Genomic DNA, 14,901 nt, shown 5'->3' with positions numbered 1-14,901 from the left:
GCTGCCCGGGAGCCCCTCGGCCGCCGCGCCACCTACAGACCGCGGGCAGCAGCAGGGGCCGCCGCCGCCGCCATGCTGTTTATAGGCGGCTCATGGAAACGCGCCTGGCGACCGGGGCGCGGCGCGGGGAGAGCGGAGGACACGGCGGCGGAAACTCCGCGGCGCAGGAACCGGCGCGGGGCTGCGGCTGGGGCTGGCCGCGCGCAGCTGCCCTGGCAAGGGGTGCCGGGCCCGGTGTGGGGCACTGACGGGACCCGAGAGTGGTGACGAGGAAATAGACGAGTAATAAATGTAAACATAAATATATCTATAAATATACAGCTGGGTGAAGGGCCCTCGGGGCGGATACCGCTAGGCATGCCCGCGCCCCCGTCACGCCGGGTGGTGCTCCTCCCGCCCAGGCCGTGCTGTCAGTGGCACCTCTCACACCGCCCTGTCGCCCCAGGGCACATTACTCGCCGCTTCAGGTCACGCTCCAACGAGAGAACACAAAAATCATCGAATCTTTAAAGCTGAAAAAGCCCTTCGAGATGATGAAGTCCAACCTTAGACCAAATAACACCGTGCCCACTACACCATGTCGTGGAGTCAAAACCTTATTGCGAAGGACTCCACCGTATCGCGAAGAATGAATGTGTGAGTGTGGTGCTGTCTCTGATGGCAACGCCCGAGCGGTGCCAGGGGTGTGCAGGGGTGGGTCCTGGCCCTCCGTTTGTGCCCGTCTCGGAGAGCCTGAGGCGGTACCCACTGTCAGACCCTCAGTGCAGCTCCGTGGCTGTGCTGGAGCTTTGCTGCAAGTATGTGAAGAAAAACCATCTTCAGAAGAGGTGCTGTGTTGAACTGGTTGCAATACAACATCTAGACCAGATTGTAAAACATACTGGCTGTGAGGTACTGTCCTGCCACCTGGCTGGGTATGTGCAGCTGCAGGAGCTTGGTGCGTGAGAGGGGGACAATGTTGTGTACCCCAACCTACATCCAATTTAAGTTCTTCAAACCACTAGCTGCCAGACAAAACAAGTTTCCTTCTGAGCACTCTAATTTTGTGTCTGAAGAAGAGTTTCTCTCCCAGCTTTAGGAACAGAGTGTGAATAGCATTATGGACCACTTGCAACAAATCTTCAAAATTCTTTTTCAGATGGAGGGAAACCATGTGATGTTTTTTCTGAGCATTGGCACTACGCAAGTAGCTCCTGTAGGAGCTGTGGGAAAGATTTGTGTACGAGTCATAAAAGCAAAGGCACAATGGATACTGCAGTGTTAATCTAACACACTCAAAAAGGCTTTTCCTTTCTGAAGAAACTGGCAGACCTGGAGGTTTTTTAGGTTTCATTAAGAAATGGCTTTGTCTCCTTACAAAATTAAATATGCGATCTGGTTTTCCAAGAAGTTCACTCTCCTCACTGTGCTTACTTCCCAGTGGCTTTCAGCAGTTTGCCTGAATAAGTGGCCTGTTTCACTTAAACAAAGCCCCCCAAACACTCATTCATCTTTTCCCTTTCCATGCCAAGAAATAACATAATGATAGTAATTTCAACAGCTTCAGTACAAGCAGCTTTACACCCAGTGGCAGTCCCCAGCTAGAAATAATTGGCACAACTCTTTTGTGGAGCTGTGCCAGCTTGAAACATGGAAGGATTTGCTCCCTTGAGCCTGCAAAGAGAGATGAAATAAAGAATTAATTATATGTAGAAAGGCAATTATAGAAACAAATTCATATTTTTTTCAGTTTCATTGAGCTATAAAGGCCTGATTTTTGACAGTGTCAGAAACACTGAAATAGTTTTCTGCCGAGGTTATCTCACAAAAAGCTAATTCAAAATCAAAGACATCAACTTCTATTGTCCATGCTTTCCTATGCTATTTGAAGTGCTCTATTGAACTAAACGAATTCAGGAGAATATTTTGACTCATGACAACTATGAAAATAAGCACAAGAAAAATTTCTTCCTATTTTTGTAAGAAAGCAAAATGACCGTCTACTGAAGGAGAAGCAAACAGATTTCCCTACTTGTAAGGAATGTAGCTAGCATGCATCTGGTGCCCAGGGTTTGAAACTAAAAGTACTTCAAGATCATTCATAGATCCACAAGGCAGTCAAAGGTATAACTACAACTGGGAAAGACATTCTAAATTGGCTTTCAGTTTTCTATTGTGGATGGATGCTAGCTGGGAGCAGCAGTGCTGTATATAATGAGGCAATGCATGTAGACCCTGTAGTAATTTGTTGCCAAAGTGATGAACTGGGGTAGTGGGCAATGGAGCAGTCAGAAAACAGGATAAAGACATTCTAGCAGTAAAGATTGGTGGGATACACAACATACACAATTTTCAAAACTAAACAGAAGTATGCAACTGCCATTTTACAGACTTCATGAATTTGTTGGACAGATAGCCTGGGAACCTTGACAAGGGGCCAAACACACTCAATGCCTGTATTTCAAGGGACGCTTTCCTTGATTTTTTTTACATCTCTTCTAAGCTACTTAAAAATCTTAAATCAAATGGTGCCAGCTACTTCACCATATCTTTTGGTGAAAGGGGCAAAGGTAAATTTCAACCGAAAACTGATGCTAATGCCCAAGTACATGCTGCCTGGGTCTACAGTTCTTGCTGTTCCTGGAGGAGTTTGCAGTCTCATTTGACCCCCTGCTGGCACACCACACTGCTGGCTCTGATAAACATATGCACACTGCAATAATACCCTTGAATAACTGTGTGGGGAACACAGCAGGATGATTTTCTCGTATTCATGGAAGAACAGTCCTGCCTTAGCAGGATGTTGACCCTTTCAACTGGAATAAGACCTTCTTGACACCTTATTTTAAAAAGCTTCACAAATATATCTTTTCTATCCAAGGAGTTTGAGTTGTCAGAAGGGGAAAAGTCATTGGCACATCTCTGTGCAATGACGTGGCCAGGCACAGACCGCTGCTAGGAATGACAGATGGAACCAAACCAAATGCTAACATTTGTTCACAAATGATTAGTAAATGCTTACAAGTAATAGATACACTCACAGAGACTGGCATTTGGGAGTGATACACAAATGTAAAAAATAAAAAGGGCTAAATTCCCTGCCTAGTATCATCATGGCAAATATTGGTTGGATCTCACATGTTTCTCTGCAGTCAGAAGTCAAATTCAGCTATAGCCAAATCGCCCCTGGTTTAATTCAGTAATGTTAGGGGATAGGTTTGGGCTGTTACAGGGTTTTCCCTGGTCCTCAAATGGTTTACTAGTGTTTGCAGTCAAATGGTGCCAAACATCTCCAGTGCAAACTGGTATTTCAGGAATCGAAGCAATGCGTGACCTTCAGGAAAGGTAGGCTGAATTTTCCCATTCAGTTGCTGAGGTACTCCCATCACACATCTGTACTGTGTCTCTCTTATGGAGTAGTACTCCTTCTTTCTCTTCATACCTTTTGAAGGTCTCATACACTTCCCAGTACAAAATACGTGGGCCATTTAACAGGTGTGTGCTTTGTGAGATGGACCCTGAGTGGGCATAAGGGGAAGCACAGAATGGCTGAAACATTAAAAGAGGAAGCAAAGGCTGGAGACAGCCCATTTCCTCTCTATGGGAGTAGGAGAGAAAGAAACGGTTGGGAGTTTTCCAACACAACAGGTTTTCAGCAAAACATTCTGTTTCAACAGAAAGACCTGATTCATTGAAATGGAAATGTTTTACAAAGAACCATCTTTCTCAGTGACCTTTTAGCAGAACTCAGACAAGATGCCACCAAAATCCACCTATTACTCCACCGACTCAGTTGGAGAGCTCACCATACTTGCCATGTGAATCACAAAAATTAGAGACAGCGTAGCTTCTGGACTCCCTGGCCTGCTAACTCCCTGTGGTACCCTCCTGTGCCACCTGCCCACATCATCCTTTAGGGAAGATGAAAGTTCGTGTCTGCTCACAAGTCATGACTGTTCGGAGAGTGCACAACCTCAGAGTTTGTAAGGGATGACCCCAGTCTTGTCCAACCTCTGCTATTTGCAGCCACCTGTTTCCCATGAAGTTGGACTAAGGTATACATTTAAAGAATTTTGTCCAAAAGAGTCCAAATGATTGTGAATCCATCTGCCATTGCTAATGAGCTAGTCCATTTAGATTTATTATTCTTGCTGCAAATTTGAAAATGCGTCAGCCTTGAGCTTGGCTGACTCTTCTAGTCATCATGTGCCTTCATTTGCAAGAGAGAAAAGCTCCTTCTATTCCAGAAGCACATATGCAAGGTGCACTCAAACCCTCCTGAGCTAAGTCCACGTTATTTCCCTTGTGACTAACATTAGATGAACTAATGAATAGCTCTCGCTTACCCTTTGGCCATCCTCCAGTACTTGAAAAGTCTCCTTTAAAAAAAAGTTTATAAATATTTATAAAAAAATGGTGCAAAGAACTCAGATAATCTTCTGAGGCACTTACATGCAAGTTGGTTTGTCTTGGCAGACAATTATATCTTTCTCTTTGGCAAATGGTAAACTTTTGATTGAAGGTACATCACCAGATGGGATGCATCCAGCTTGGGCATTCCTAGTACAGAGAAGAAAGAGGTAATCAGAAGTTCTGTCTTGTCTGCATCATTATGCTTTCACTTTGGGTTCCTTGTCATCACTGACTGGTGCAGTACAACAGCTGTACCAGCCAACTGAAAAAGGCTTAGGCGCTCTGGCACCTAAGCTATACATGATCTTCTAGGTTAGTTATTAACTCATTTTTGTCTGCCTGAATAAGGTGAATATTATATTACCTCCTGCCATCGAACAGGGTCTTTGGGTTGAAAGAAATCATTAGCCTCTGTTTTAGAAATGCAATGGCTTTTTCAGAGTGAGCTTATCTGTGTTAACGCAGTTTATGCAAACACTGGAAGAAAGATATGGAGAGAGAAAAACTCACCAAATGAAGAGCATTCACTTAGTGAGCTCTCAACTTCACTAAGGTTTCCATTTCTTCTATCCAGAAAGCTGGTGTTGGTTATTCAATCTAAATTTCAGTTAATTTCACTTGTACAGAATATAACAGTAGCATAGCCTTCCTCAAGGTATAGCAAGGGACAGACATTAAGGTCGGGAGATAACTCACTACCTTTGTCATGTCTGATCTGGAATTTATTTTTAAATGAGATAGAGGCAGATATTAGGCACAGAATTTTATCCGATTTCTCTTCAAATTGGAAATAAGAAACAAACATGCCATGCTACAGAAGTTTCAAATGAGGAAGCAGTAATAATGCTTAATTCAGAAAGTAGCTTCTGTACCTTTTGTCATGTGACCTCTAAAATGGTAAAATACTGTTAGAATTAACATTTGCTTAGCATGGCTTTGCAAATATCCGCTTACTTAGTCATTAACAATCAAGTCCGATTTCTTAAAAAGACAGCGTTCTTGAACTGAAGTGACAGCGAGAGATACAATTTAAATAATTTCAATATGCTCATCCTCTTTAGCTAGGAGGAACTGGAGGAACAGAGGGTGCTGGGGAGCGAACGGAGGGTGCCGGTGGAGGCGGCAGTAGCCGGGGCTGCAGCTCCCTCCAGCGCCGGCACAGCGGCTTTTCCAGGGAAGGGGGCTGGCCTCGCTGAGCAAGCATCGCGCTCCGGGTTCCTGGCGTTTGGAAATTACTTATTAGCTCACAGACATGTTTGGCGTGGTAGAAATACCTAGATTTCGAGCTTTAATGAAAATAAATATGGGATAAGATCACGTACACAGTGATTTGCATGAGTATCCTTGAAACCGTTAGGGCAATTGGCATAGACGATATTAACCCCATATGTTGGTTTGGGCAGGATTAAGAGCTGGATGCTTGCAGACTGTCAAGAATTTCACATTTTTAATGCATCATGTGGTATTTCCTTTGTAATGTCTAAGTGGGATGCATACAGTGCCTGCTTCTTCAAGTATTTGGTTAGCTAACTCTAATTGCCTTTCCTATTAATGGCTAACTTCTACAAACAGGAGAGATGTCTAAATTTGTGGAGGTCTTGAATCTCCTAAGGAAGAAAGGCCTCTGGCACACATGATGGTAGCTAGAATCAGAGGGCTGGGGCAGATTCTGCCCTCCCACTGAATGGTGCAGTCCTTGCCAATGAATCTGCAATCTTCCTGCCATGCTTCTCAGGCTGGTCTGTAAGATAAATCACCTCTGCTTGTCAACTATGGTTACAAACCTAGGGGAACCCCAAGTGAATGGGGGCCTCTGTAAGTGTCAGTGGTGCTGTTCCTGCAGCAGAGCAAGCCCTGAGGACAGTCCTCCCAAAATCTGATCCCTCATGTGCTGCTGGACTCTGTTTGGATCCACCTGCAGAATTGTAGCACAGGCACTGATGTGCCCCAGCTCAGCACCTGGCCAAGCAGAACCCATTGGGTGCTATGTCAGCCTGGCTTTCCTAGGCTCAGCCTTCCCTCTTCAATGGCTGCTTTACTTTCCCATCTTCCCTGCTCAGGGCAAGCTGTGTGAGAAAGCCAGTTGTTTCTAAAAGTATACGAGGGCTCTCTCTCCTGTCTCCTGTAAACACCATCAGTTTCAAACCCAACTCTTTCACAAGATTTTCTTAACTTTCCCCCACTGCTTTCAGTTGCAAATTTCCCATTAGGCACTACTATAGGCCCACTGGCTGCTTTTCAGCAACTTGCCTGGAGTAGCTATGAAAGTAGAGACAAGGAACACCATGCAGTGCTATGGCAGCCACAGACCAAAATCACAGCAGGGAGAGAACTCCCAACAAGACCCCAGCTGTTCTGTAGTGTCACTATAGGCCCATCACACATACAGACTGAAATGTTCATACCTCTGAGGAGTACACCTGAGGTTTCACAGCAGATTTGAGGGAAGGCAGCAGCTTCAGGACATTTCTTCAGTCAATGTCAGCTCAGACACAAGAAGCTCCCTGTGTGCCAGCAGAGGCAGCAAGTGACACAACTCATGATTTTACAGAAGCACAAGAATTGCTTATGGGTGAGTGCCAAGGGCATCCCTCTACTGTGCAATGTGGATGCCACTCAAACACCCGGCACCACTGGCACGTGGCTACAGACAGCACTCAGTGCATGTTGCAGAAGTGCATTCACCAAGGGCCTTTAAAAAAAAAGCACAAATGTAAGTGAATAAGATCAAGATGTATTTTATGGATATTGTCTAGCTTCTTTTACATAAATAATCATACTCAAAACTTGTTCCTTCCTAAACAGTGTCTATTCTAGTAAAACCTCCTTGTCCAACAAAATAGCACAAAAACTCCACAGTTTGTGTGGGATAAAAGGAGTGATGCAAACACAACTAATGTAATGGTGACTAAATTTACTTAATAAATGAACAATTAATGCTGTTTTGTTTCTCTCCCCTCCAGAGGAAATGTGCAGTGCACCAAGTGGTTAATAATCCCATCTTCTGTCCTTACCCCACACAGTATCCCTGTATTAAAAAAACTCCACCACAGTGCTTGACTCTAGGGGCAGAAACTTTATAAAAGCAAAGAACTGGCCTAGATAATAGGGTTCATATATCTGACTTTCTCCCAAATTATCTTTTAAGAAATTTTTTCCCTTTAAATTTTTCCTGCACTTGTTCTCCTTAAAAAAAATAAATATTTTAATGGCTTTTTTTTTACAAATACCTTCATCTTCAGTGAAGTTCCTGAGACACACAGTAAGGCAGTAGAGAATCCTGGAGTTACAAAACACTATTCTAATATAAATAAGAGATAATAAAACAAACAGCTGGACCAGTTCCCTGTATAAATTATAATGATTCTTGAAAACACGCTGGAGCAAGGGAAGGACTCCTCTCCCTGAGAAGCAGCAGAAATAATGTGATGAACTGACCATAACGCCCATTCTCTGATTGCCCTGCTCCACCACTGGGGAGGAGGTAGAGCTGGGGGAAGGTGTTTTGCAGGTCGTGTTTTATTTCTCATTATCCTGCTGTGGTTCTGTTAGTAATAAATTCAGTTAGTATCTCTAATTTGCATCTGTTTTGCCCATGATGGTGTTTGGTGAGTGATCTCTCTCTGTCCTTCTCTCGACCCAGGAACCCTTTGTTATATTTTTTCTCCCCTGTCCAGCTGTGGAGAGGAGTCATAGAGAGGCTTTGGTGGGTGTCTGGCACCCAGCCAGGGTCAACCCAATACACACAGTCTCCTACATTTTCAGTTGATAGTGCAGAATTTACTGTTACTGGGTATAAAGGTGCCTGATTTGCTGGAGAGCATTGCAGGAGCACAGGCTCCTTCCCAAGACAGTGGTGACAAATTATAACATCATTTGTGTTTATCCAAGTAGTTCTATTTATAATAACCTTTCAGGTGACCTAATTGTACACTGGGTAAAACAAGCCTAAAGAAGATAGAAACTAATCTTTCAGAGTATGAAGTAGTGTACTATATAAATACTGCAGCTTAGCTAGTGTCTGTTTTGAATGTCAGTTAGGATCAGGTAGTGTTTATACGCTCCTGAGATTTAGCAGTTTTTGTTCAGGATTTCTCAAATTTGCATCAAGCTGAAACTTCGCATGTAAGCTGTCAGCACAGATGCTAGATTTATTCCAAAAATAGAGTAAGTTGAAGCTTTTAAAGGTGTCAAGTGGCTTATTTATGCAGTGGTTGCAGATCCTTTAGTTTTCTCTCTCTTTTAACTATACAAAATCTTACTCTGTCACCTTCCTCCGGCATTACTCCCTTCTCCAGCATTACAGTCCTGAACAGTGAGGAATAAGAAGGTAAGTAATCACATTAGAGTGGTAATCCAAAGATGGTGTGCCCTGGAAACAGGTGTAAATAATGGTAATTTTTGGTGAAGCAGAACTGTCCTCATGGAGTCACCATAAAGAAAAATAATTGGGAAAACATCTGAAATGCTACCCAAAATGCTAACATATTGCTTGATAGCACAGTGAAAAGGCAGGCAAAATCCCCAGCACTGGGAAGGTTTTCTAACAATCCCATTTAGACAAGGAAGGACCTTCTTTCAGGGATCACTGAAACCTCCTCCTCCAGGAATCATTGCAGGGTACAGCTCTACCTCCACTATGGTATTTATTGAGTATGTGCATTAAAGTCTAAGGCATTAATGACTCAGAAAACTTGTAGTAGTATGGATCACTTATGTTCAGTGATCTACAGCACTGAGTGGTAACAAACTGCCCCTCATAGAGCAAATCAACCCAAATATATATAACCACAAGTGGACTCCTTTGCTCTATTTTGTGCAGCCAGAGAATGCCCTCTGCCATAAACTAAGCTCTGGTAGACTAGAAAACAAAACTAGGAGATTGTGAAACACAGGAGCTTTCTTGCAGAATGTCCTGCCAACAGCTTCAGGAGATGGCAGGTCAATGTAAACATGACATACACCCTGTCCTCTTTCCTTTTAAGTACCCTGAAAGACAGGATGGGGAAGGTAAAGCCAGGGAGGGCCTGTCTAGTCAGAGGTCTTGCAGTCAGAGATCCATCTGCAGCACGAGTTTCCATTTGTAACAAGTGGAGGCAATATCCAATTATTTGCAATCATGTTGATATATAAAAACCTCTCATATTATGATATGTAGGTTTTTGTTAATTTTGTCAGTTTTAAGAATACTTACAGGTTGCAAGGACTGTGATTAGGTTTCAGCTGAACTTAGTCATTTAACACAACCTTCAAATTCATAGCTGTATTTTTTTCCAGTGAGCAATTTACTCTTCGTAAAAGCACTTGTGCCAGTACAAGCTAGTGTGCATGACTTCTTTATTCTACTCTTCTTGGGGAGGCATCCCCCATCTATTTAAAAAACAAAGAGAAGTTGTCACAATGGTTGCAGAAAAATGTTTTTAAATTTAGACCCTTTCATTCCACTGCATCAAACAAGATCCAAATATGAATAAAGACCTGTCACAAGATTATAAGCTTGAAACATTTGCTCATACATAGTACATATTCAATACTCAGTAATTTTATTTTCTCTGAGAAATGATAGAATTTCAACACTCACTGGCTATACCTCTTTTTGGAGGTCTTCAGCAGTAATTTCTCTTCTAAAATCTACTCCATAAAATGTTCAGCTGTATCAAAATAATAGATGAAACCATATCAAGCTCTATTTAGTGGCCAAGATTTGCACACCTGCAATACTCACGATATGTAAACATTTTAGTCTCTCCTCTCAGAATGAAGCAATGTGAAAAACCTGAGCTAATTTATTTGGGCTTTAGACAGCTGTGGATGAGAACTAGTTTCTGGTCAGGATTTGAAATCATGCCAGTGGGAGCTTACTCTTAAACAGATGCTCCAGAATTTTATTAGGAAGGTCACATATCTCATGCCGTCATTTGGTAGGAACCTGGTCAGAAGTCTCTTCTCCTCCCGCTACAGCTGCCCCTGTGAAATAGCAAACATGTTTTCTGGTCATTGTGTACTCTGTGAATTATTTCTCTAAAAGCTTATTTACAGAAAACTCAGGGTCCATATTCTTAACTCTAAAAACATGGAGGTTGAACCAAATCATGCTTGTTAAAAATCCTATAACCCTTAGTGTGGTAAAATTCTGAATTTTTTTAGTAATTTCAAAATGTTAAAATAATTTTACAGATTAAAAAAATAAAAAGCCCCAAACCCACAAGGGTTTGGTTTTGAAAAAATAGATATAAAAATTTAGAGATTGTATTTTTCCCTAGTGGGCATAAAAATGAGACGACCCAGAAATATACAGGCAGAAGAATGCATGGAACATGCTTTGTCTAGATGCTTTTTGTGTCTCTTAAGCCTCCATGAACATCAGGTCTCATTGCAATGTTTCCCCTCAGGAAACATCATGGTTTATGCCAGAGATTTCTATCTCTCAAGAGTTTCCTCTGTACCTATCTTCAAGTGAGACAAATGGAAGGTGGATATTTTTGGTGGGTTGCTCGTGCTGTTGATAGTCAGTAATACCTGGAGTTTCATGAATGCTTTCTGTTCTGGTTTGAAAGAAACTGTCCACCCTTTTCCACCCTACAGCTACCTGCTGGCATCCTACCTTCCCCTGTGTTTGCAGGAGCATATTTTGTGGTCATGTGGGGCGCTGGTTGTGCTTAAACCCAGGAAAAACTCAGAAAGGTTGGTACATCATCTGTGAAAAGACGGTGAGGGCCAGGAGCGGGGTCTGGGCTCAGCAGTGGCTCAGACTGAAGGTTGGGCACCAGCTCCAAGGCTGGAACTCACCACACTGAAGTAAGTGCTGTGCAGGAAAGGGCGACTAAATCAACCCCTGGGAGAGACTCCAACAGGGCACCCCTGGGATTCAGAGCCCAAGTTCACCGCTGGTGTCTGGCTGCCTACACATGCACAGAAGAGGAATGTGCATGCAGGTTGTATTTTGCAAGAACTGCCCGAAAAAGGTGCAGTGAATATTTTTTGCTCGTGGTGTGATTTGACACATGACATGCCACAGCAACCTTCCAGGGCACAGAATGTGATCCCAGTATGTATCTGATATAATTAAGGATGTATGACTTAAGTACCAGCTCATGGCTGTGGCCTGAAGTGATACCATTGGACTGAGATACAGCATTGTGGTTTTGCTTCCCATCTAGGGAATTGTAATGTGTGCTAAAAATACTGTTGGGCACATGGAAATGCAGAGTGTTATCGTGTGCAGAGGGGGACATGGAATGTTGGTCCCAGTAGAAGTCACCACAGAAGAGGGAAAATGGACATTTTAAGGAAGCCTTCTTGTGTTGCCAGCAAGATAAGCTGGGGCTGGGTTGACATTCTTTATCCCTCTCTCTACTCTGTCCCTTGCGGGATGAGGAATGATCTGTTTAGAAGTGAGTCATAGCTAAATAAAACATGCATGGGTAATCATTTGCACCATATTAGGCATCAATTTTCCCCCACACATTGTATCTATGTAGCTACTGGAGATCTTGTTTTCTTCCCTGTGTTTTTTCATGGGAAGATGCATTTATTTTTAAGCTGTATTTAAAGTCACTCATCTCTAGGGAAAAATGGGATACTTGACAGGAAGGGACCTAATCTTCTCTCCAAAGCTACTCTGTGCCCAGGCTCTGCCATCCCAACTCTGGGTGGCACACCATGACTGTGGTTTAAGAGAGCATCCAGGAGAGAAGACTTGTTCTGACAATCTTTTTAGAAAAAGTATCCAAGATCCTGTATGAAGTTATGGTTACAGACAGCAGCATCTGCTGAATTATTTAAATTGATACCTTCAGGTTCTACAATCATAGAATCAGAAAAGGGGGAGCAGAGAAATGTACACACTGAGTTACTTGTGAAGGACAATAAGGTAATAAAATATTCTGGATAAATACCAAATTAACCAAAGTGATTAAATTTCAGCCTTAGAGAGCTGTAGAGCCAACTCCTGCCTATTTTACCCATATGAGTAGTTTCATTAACAACAATCTGCTTCTTAGTAAATTGCCAGTTATAATAAAAACAAATAACTTGTTCTTTTGTGTCTCTGCTGCTATGCATTTTAATAATTCCAGACATACTCATTAAAACTAGTGCTTTTATACTCACATGTTGTAAAATACTCTTGCATTACTGTTAAATCACTCCATCTCCCTTTTCTGTCTGAGCATCAATATAGCAACAGAAGAGGCAGAGGAAAATAAATACCTCCAGAACAGGTGCAAGAGCAAGATGATGCAACTGTCTGCTCACTCTGCCCACAGGAGCAATGTGGCACCTCGGGGCCATGAGCACAGATCCAGAAAGTGGCACTGAGTGAATTCCATGCCAAAATGTTGACAACATCTGATATGTACAAGAGGGCCACTGAGTACACAGAACTGTGTGTCCAGCAGAACATAACACCATGCAAACACCACTGGGGTTAGATTTGCACACAGTAATTATTTATTTGCTATAAAACCAGATGAGCCTTATAATTGCATCTAAAAGGTGTGCTCCCAAAATTAACAATCCAAAACCTGTATGAAAATAAAGGTTTCATCACCTTTATAGTTAATTTGAAAAAGTTGCTCTCCATTTGCTTATGCTATAGGTACTAATTTTAATAAAGTACAGAGTGACATCTATGTAGGGGGTTTTAATTATTTTTTACTTTGTCACACTTTTATGTTTATAATAACTGTATACTATGAGGACAAAGGGGTGACAGAGCACCAAGTTTGCTTTAAAAGTGTTATTTGTTCTTTTATATTATTCATGAAGTACTTAAGGCTGTTCAGGAGAAAAATGATGTTTAATATGCACACGTGCAATACTTAGTCTGCAAAAACAAGTTGGCAGACATTTGCATGGAGCTGTTGGTAACATGTCTTTCCTAAACAATGGTACATTTAGGAATCTGTTGGCAGTTTTTTATTCTGCCCATGAGGAGTGACACCCCAAAAGACTCATTTTGTGCCCATTCTTCTCAGGAGCATTACTGAGAGGGCAACTGGCTCAGCACTGCAACAACTTTGGAGGGACAGGTTTCATTTTACTGACCCTGTGAATGGGGAAAACTGTGGTAAAATAATATGAATTTGGATTTCTGTCCACACTTCCAAGAGCTACAGTTCAGAAGCTAGTAGAGTTCTCTACAGACATTATTCTTCCCTATTTCTGGAGTCCCTGAATCTGTCATGCTCAATGTTGTTCAGAGCTGGAATAGAAGGGCCCAAAGACAGCTGACAATCTGTGTGATACAACAGATGATACAACTCATGATAAATGAATGCTCATAGATAGAAATAAGGAAATAACTCTGTTATGGGCTGCTCAGCCATTTGAAGAATTGATATGCAGGGAAGGTGAGAGAGGGTAAAACTTACTGTTTTCTAGAAAAAAGATTGTTTCCAAATAGAAGGACTTTGCTCAGTGTCTTTTTCCAGTCTAGTTGAAGATTCATCTTAACACTGATGGGTATCTAATGAGTTTGAAGCACTACCTCTTAAACTATGAGCACTTTTGATGAATGATTGTGGAACCCTGTTGGATGGCTACAAAGTTGTGACCTCTGGGTTAAGGAGGGTCCACTTAACCTTAGGGATCTGTCCTGTGGTTGAACGTGGTCCCACCAGAGTTCAGCATTGCAGTGGTACTCTGCAGACAGAAATCCAGCATCTCTGGCTCTCTTGTAGATTTATCAAGAGAATAAAACAGAGACCAGTCTGCTGCCAGTGTCCACAGGCAAACGCCTTTCAAGCAGGAAAAAAAAATCACTTGAGTCTTTGTACTGCACCAAGGATAACACAGTCCCAACCCAAACAAGTAAGAATTATTATTGGTAACAGACAGCTGGAAACACAGGTCAAGGACAGAAGATGTCCCTGCCTCAGTAGTTTTCCATTTGCTCATGATGGAAAGGTCTCCAGTGACCACCTGACTGTTCTCCTGGCTTGTTGTAGTCTCATGGGCAAAGCACTAACTGTGATGAACTCGCAGTTCCTGTGAGCTCAGCTCACATGGTAGGTCAGACTCCAGACTCCCAGTCTGTGGGTGAAACTCCTCTGATGGCATTTCCTTTAAAGCTGTAGCATTATGCACTTTATTCTCTGCTGCATAAGCTTGGGCCCATTTAATCTAAGGCATCCTGCTTAAAATTGGTTGGCGTAGTGGAGTTTCTGCGTAAAGATGATTGAAAAAAGAGAGAATTGAGTGATAGGAAGTGAAGCCAAACTACAAGTGGTGTGAACCTTGTTTTCGAAGTAGAACTAAATGTATGTGATATAATTTAAAATGAAATATATATATATAAAATGTTTCATTTCAGTAAGAAGAAATGCTGAAAATCTTTTTTACTACCAAGCAGATGTGGATGACATTGGCTGGCAACACAGTAGTGCAATGGGAATTTTTTCAAACATTGCCACAGTACATGCTTTTTTTTCCTATTGAGATCTCACTACTACTATAATGTCAGTCAACTGAGAAGAATTTCTCATGTTTTGGGTGGTAATAAATCTT

General features: G+C 42.2%; 1 long non-coding RNA gene across 1 annotated transcript; it reads right to left on the bottom strand.

Annotated features, from left to right (window-relative positions):
* Positions 1–183: 183 nt before the first annotated feature.
* LOC121660035 lies at positions 184–9,803 on the bottom strand. Its single transcript, XR_006014532.1, has 4 exons — positions 9,587–9,803; positions 6,798–7,084; positions 4,432–4,539; positions 184–1,653 (listed from the first exon to the last, which is right to left on the bottom strand). It is a non-coding gene; the product is annotated as an uncharacterized LOC121660035 (long non-coding RNA).
* Positions 9,804–14,901: the final 5,098 nt, after the last annotated feature.

This window comes from Corvus kubaryi, unplaced genomic scaffold, assembly GCF_017639235.1.
Source record: "Corvus kubaryi isolate FWS band 111438036 unplaced genomic scaffold, C.kubaryi_AGA036_p1.0 138, whole genome shotgun sequence".
Lineage (NCBI taxonomy): Eukaryota > Metazoa > Chordata > Aves > Passeriformes > Corvidae > Corvus > Corvus kubaryi.
This window is presented reverse-complemented; position numbering and strand designations above follow the sequence as displayed.